Consider the following 6,913-nt stretch of genomic DNA (forward strand, 5'->3'; position numbering starts at 1 on the left):
GAAAGGGAAGTGAGCAGAGAGATACCGGGACCTCATACCACCAAGAAAGCAGCACTGGAAGCAGAGCACGTCCTCTGGGCCTGAGGTTCCTGCACCAAGAAGCTCCTAGACCAGGGGAAGATTGATGGCAAGAACTTCCCTCCAGAGCTCACAGACAGAAAGCCTTCCCCTGGAGCTGACACCCTGAATTCGGACTTCTAACCTACTAGACTGTCAGAGAATAAACTTCTGTTTGTTGAAGCCATCCACTTACGGTATTTCTGTTATTGTTATAGCAGCACTAGATAACCAATATAATGTGTAAATTTGAATAATAGTTGTATTAACTCATCTTCCTTGTAGGCATATGAATCTTATCCTATCACTGACAGTGTTGTACTTCAGCATAGATCTCGAAATGTTCTTTTTGGCAGTAAATATAACCCCATTCCTCTTCAATTCGTCATTCCTGGCATAGTAGGCCATATGATTGTCTGATTCGAAATGTCCATTTAAACTCACTAATGCCTAGGATATTGAACTTTGTTGTTGTTGTTAGGTGCTATCGAGTTGGTTCCGACTCATAGCGACCCTACGCACAACAGAATGAAACACTGCCCGGTCCTGTGCCATCCTTATAATCCTTGTTATGCTTGAGCTCATTGTTGCAGCCACTGTGTCAATCCACCTCATTGAGGGTGTTCTTCTTTTCTGCTGACCCTGTACACTGCCAAGCATGATGTCCTTCTCCAGGGACTGCTCCCTCCTGACAACCTGTCCAAAGTATGCAAGACACAGTTTCACCATCCTTGCCTCTAAGGAGAGTTCTGGCCACATTTCATCCAAGACAGGTTTGTTCGTTCTTTTGGCAGTCCATGGTATATTCAATATTCTTCGCCAACACCACAATTCAAAAGCGTCAACTCTTCTTCGGTCTTCCTTATTCATTGTCCAGCTTTCACATGCATATGATGTGACTGAAAATACCATGGCTTGGGTCAGGCACATCTTAGTCTTCAGGGTGACATCTTTGCTCTTCAACACGTTGAAGAGGTCCTTTGCAGCAGGTTTGCCCAATGCAATGGGTCTTTTGATTTCTTGGCTGCTGCTTCCATGGCTGTTGATTGTGGATCCAAGTAAAATGAAATCCTTGACAACTTCAATCTTTTCTCTGTTTATCATGATGTTGCTCATTGGTCCAGTTGTGGGGATTTTTGTTTTCTTTATGTTGAGGTGTAATCCATACTGAAGGCTGTGGTCTTTGATCTTCATTAGTAAGTGGTTCAAGTCCTCTTCACTTTCAGCAAGAAAAGTTGCATCATCTGCATAACACAGGTTGTTAATGACTCTTCCGCCAATCCTGATGCCCCCATTCTTCTTCATATAGTCCAGCTTCTCGTATTATTTGCTCAGCATACAGATTAAATAGGTATGGTGAAAGAATACAACCCTGACGCACACCTTTCCTGACTTTATCCAATCAGTATCCCCTTGTTCTGCCAAACAACTGCCTCTTGATCTATGTAAAGGTTCCTCACGAGCACGATTAAGTGTTCTGGAATTCCTATTCTTTGCAGTGTTATCTGTAGTTTGTTATGATCCATACAGTCGAATGCCTTTGCATAGTCAATAAAACACAGGTAAACATCCTTCTGGTATTCTCTGTTTTCAGCCAGGATCCATCTGACATCAGCAATGATATCCCTGGTTCCATGTCCTCTTCTGAAACCAGCCTGAATTTCTGGCAGTTCCCTGTCGATATACTGCTGCAGCCGTTTTTGAATGATCTTCAGCAAAATTTTGCTTGAGTGATATTAATGATATTGTTCTATAATTTCCACATTCGGTTGGATCACCTTTGTGGGGAATAGGCATAAATATGGATCTCTTCCAGCCAGTTGGCCAGGAAACCGTCTTCCGTATTTCTTGGCATAGACGAGTGAGCACCTCCAGCGTTGCATCTGTTTGTTGAAACATCTCAACTGATATTCCATCAGTTCCTGGAGCCTTGTTTCTCCCCAATGCCTTCAGAGTAGCTTGGACTTCTTCCTTTAGTACCATCGGTTCCTGATCATATGCCACCTCTTGAAATGGTTGAATATTGACTAATTCTTTTTGGTATAATGACTCTGTGTATTCCTTCCATCTTCTTTTGATGCTTCCTGCATCATTTAATATTTTCCCCATGGAATCCTTCACTATTGCAACTCGAGGCTTGAATTTTGTCATCAGTTCTTTCAGCTTGAGAAACGCCGAGGGTGTTCTTCCCTTTTGGTTTTCCATCTCCAGCTCTTTGCACATGTCATTATAATACTTTACTTTGTCTTCTCTAGAGGCCCTTTGAAATCTTCTGCTCAGTTCTTTTACTTCATCGATTCTTCCTTTTGCTTTAGCTGCTTGATGCTCAAGAGCAAGTTTCAGAATCTTCTCTGACATCTATCTTGGTCTTTTTCCTGTCTTTTCAATGACCTCTTGCTTTCTTCATGGATGATGTCCTTGATGTCATTCCACAACTCATCTGGTCTTCGGTCACTAGTGTTCAATGCATCAAATCTGTTCTTCAGATGATCTCTAAATTCAGGTGGGATATACTCAAGGTCATATTTTGGCTCTCGCGGACTTGCTCTGGTTTTCTTCAGTTTCAGCTTGAACTTGCATATGAGCAATTGATGGTCTGTTCCACAGTTGGCCCCTGGTCTTGTTCAGAGTGATGATATTGAGCTTTTCCATCATCTCTTTCCACAGATGTACTCAATTTGATTTCTCTTTGTTCCATTTTGTGAGGTCCATGTGTATAGTCTCCGTTTATGTTGGTGAAAGAAGGTATTTGCAATGAAGAATTTGTTGGTCTTGCAAAATTTTATCATTCGATCTCTGGCATTGTTTCTATCACCAAGGCCGTGATACTACTACTGGTCCTTCTTCTTTGTTTCCAACTTTCACATTCCAATCACCAGTAATTATCAATGCATCTTGATTGCATGTTCGATCAATTTCAGATTGCAGCAGCTGATAAAAATCTTCTATTCATCTTTGGCCCTGGTGGTTGGTGCGTAAATTTGAATAATAGTGGTATTAACTGGTCTTCCTTGTAATCGTATGGATATTATCCTATCACTGACAGTGTTGTACTTCAGGATAGATCTTGAAATGTTCTTTTTCACGATGAATGCAACACCATTCCTCTTCGAGTTGTCATTCCCAGCATAGTAGACTATATGATAGTCTGATTCAAAATGGGCCAATACCAGTCCATTTCAGCTCACTAATGCCTAGGATATCAACGTTTATGTGTTCCATTTCATTTTTGATGATTTCCAATTTTCCTAGATTCATACTTCGTACATTCCAGGTTCCGATTATTAGTGGATGTTTGCAGCTGTTTCTTCTCATTTTAAGTCAGGCCACATCAGCAAATGAAGGTCCTGAAAGCTTTACTCCATCCACATCATTAAGGTCGACTCTACTTTGAGGAGGGAGCTCTTTCCCAGCCATCTTTTGAGTGCCTTCCAACCTGGGGGGCTCATCTTCCGGCACTATATCAGACAATGTTCCACTGCTATTTATAAGGTTTTCACTGGCTAATGATTTTCAGAAGTAGACTGCCGGGTCCTTCTTCCTAGTCTGTCTTAGTCTTGAAGCTCAGCTGAAACCTGTCCTCCATGGGTGACCCTGTTGCTATCTGAATACTGGCGGCATAGCTTCCAACATCACAGCAACACACAAGCCTCCACAGTACAACAAAGTGACAGACACATGGGGGTGTTGAACTTTATGTAGCCCATTTCATTTTGACTTCTATTTTCCTGGTACATTACTCGTATATTCCATGTTGTAATTATGAATGGACATTTGTGGCTGTTGCTTCTCATTTTGAGTCATGCTACAGCAACAAATGAAGGTCACGAAAGCTTTACTCAAGCCACGTCATTAAAGTCAACTCTACTTTGATGAGGCAGCTCTTCCCAGTGTATTTTGAGTGCCTTCTTATCTTAGGGGCTCATCTTCTGGCAGTATAGCAGCAATGTCCCGCTGCTTATGAATATAAGATTTTCACTAGCCATTTTTTTCAGAAGTAGACCACCAGGCCATCCTTGCTTCTACTGAGCATTCTGGTTGTACTTCTTCCAAAACAGATTTTTCATTCTTCTGGCAGTCCAGTGTTCCACTGCTATTCATAAGGTTTTCACTGGCTAATTCTTTTCAGAAGTAGGCCACCAGTCCTTCTTCCTAGTCTGTCTTAGTCTGGAAGTGCCATTTAAACCTGTCCATCATGAGTGGCGTGTTTTTTTTTTTTATCATGAGTGGCGCTGCTGATATTTGAAATACCAGTGGCATAGCTTCCAGCATCAGAGCAATATGCAAACCATCACAGTATGCCAAACTGACAGACACGTGGGGTTTTATGTCATAAAACATATTTATCTTTGGTATTTGTGTAGGTGTAATTTTACTTATTTAAAAAAAATTAATTGTGGTGAAATACATATAACAAAAAAGTTGTATAACCATTTCTTAGTGTATAATTCAGAGACCTTAATTACATTCACCACCTTGTACTACCATCAACATTATCCATTTCCAGGAATTTCACATCATCCCAAACAGAAATGCAGTACCCCTTCAGCAATAACTCTCATCCCCTCCTCCCTGAGCCCCTGGTAACCATTAATAAACTTTTGTCCCTCTGCATTTGCCTATTCTATATATTTCATGTAAGTGGGACCACAAAATATTTGTCTTTTCATGCCTGACTTATTTCATTTAGCATGTTTTCAAGGTTCATCCATGTTGTAACAAGTCCCAGAACTTAATTCCTCTTTATGGCTGAATACTATTTCATTATATGGATATACCACATGCTGTTTATTCATTCATCTTGTGAGGGACACTTGAATTGTTTCCACCTTTTGTCTATTGTCAGTAGTGCTGCAATGAACATTGGTGTACACTTGACTTATTGCTTTTGATTTGTTTATAAGTTTTTGTGTTTGAAACTGAAAAAGTTTTAGTTTCACGGGGCTTTATTTTATTACATGAGTTCTAAATTCTTTTAAATAAAATTCTCAGATACAAATGTCGTCCCTCAGTTCCAGTGGGGTTGGGGAAGGAATGAAGCAGAGAACAAGAAGAGCACAAGAGCTGGACAGACCCAGGGACTCATCTGTGCCCCTAGGAGCATTCGAATCAGTAGTTTCTTGGGCAGTAACTTGCTCAGACCTCTCAGGACATTCTCCAGGCCAACTAGCAGGTCAGTGGCCACATAGCACTGTTCTGAGTGGGACAGGTTCTCCAGGTCCCTGGGGGCCTACAGAAGCTCATCCATCTCTTGCATGAGCTCCTGGGGGATGGGCCATAGAGCCAGTGGGCCATGGGTTAGAGGGACTACTCAAAGACCATAACTGCTCAGCCCCAGAGAACTACACCCTGGGTACTCTCTTTTTGGGGGATAACAATGGCACTGGTTCCCTGGATGGTTCTTGCTGCTTATATCTCAGCCCCTCATAGGTCAATCCGGGTGAGGAATACCAAGGATGACAGAAACCTGAAGTCCAGAACCAATAACATGGGAGGAACTATGAATCCTTGCACCTGGCTGCCTAGGAGTGTTTCTAGATGCCTGAATGTCTCCACCATAGGAGTGGGGTCAGGTGTAGTTACCACTACAGGGGAGCTTGTCACCACTCAGACCAAAGTGACCCAAATCGCTAAAGGATTTCCAAATCTTGCCTCTTTCTTGGCAGTGACTTTACCTGGATAGTGTTCTGGACTGAGGCTGGCTTGAAGTCTTGGGATAACTGACAGACTTTATCAAAGAATGGGCGAGTCTCTGGGGAAAGGGGAGAAGGGAGTAGTTCAGAAAGCCTGAAAGGGGAGCTTGGAGAAGAGGGAGGATACTATGTGATGTTGGGGTGGGTTCCTATGACTTCTGGTCTCTGCTCAGGCTTCACTCATCTGACTGTTGACTTCAGAAGGTGGTGTCGATGAGGGAAAGGCAACCTCTGTAGACAAAAAAAGCAGGAATACCATTGGCATGTGTGCGTGCATGTGCGTGCATGCCTTCGTGTGAGTGTATATGTGTGTGTACACGCATGTGCATGTGCATATGCATTTACATACATGCATGTGTGCATATATGTGCATGCACATGACAGTGTGCCTGTGCATTCGTGAGGGCCATATACCTTCACAGGTGGTGGTGATTAGACCATTCAGATGCCAAGGCTTGGCCTCTCAGCCATAGTGACAGTGGCATTTGTAGCTGCCCCTCATGTTGAGGCAGTGGGTGGAGTTGTAGCATTGGTGCTGCCTGGAGCTGCACTTATTCACATAAAGGAGAGAGTCAGTTCCTTACCACAGCCTGGTCTCTCCTCTACTCACGGCCCCCAACCTACTGCCCTCCATCACCTTCCTTAAGATTAGGCACTGAGGACTCCGCTGGAGCTGAAATGGATGCCATCTGGTGATAATACTCTCTACTTTCCAACCACCTTAAAACAGGGGTAGGCAACTCCAGCCAATAGTCAGCTGCCTGTTTCTGCACAACCCATGAGCTAAGAAAGGTTTTTACACTTTTAAATGGTTAAAAAACAGTATCAAAGGAAGAGCAATATTTCGTGACACATGAAAATTCTGTGAAATTCAAATGTCAGTTTTTACAAAGTTTTATTGGAACACAGTCATGCCCATTCACACATGGATTGTGTAACACTGCTTTTGTACTACAATGGCATAGCTGAGTAGTTGTGACAGAGACCCTCTGGCCCCCAAAGCCTAAGATATTTACTTTCTGTCCCTTTACAGAAGGTGTGAAAGGTGGGACCCATGTGAGTGTATATGTATTTGCATGATCTCAGGTCAGAGCTGCTTGATGGACAGTGGATTTGGTAGACAGAATAATGGCCTCCTAAATATGTCCACATCGTAGTTTCTG

Source organism: Loxodonta africana, chromosome 3 (genome assembly GCF_030014295.1).
Source record: "Loxodonta africana isolate mLoxAfr1 chromosome 3, mLoxAfr1.hap2, whole genome shotgun sequence".
Taxonomy (NCBI): Eukaryota; Metazoa; Chordata; class Mammalia; order Proboscidea; family Elephantidae; genus Loxodonta; species Loxodonta africana.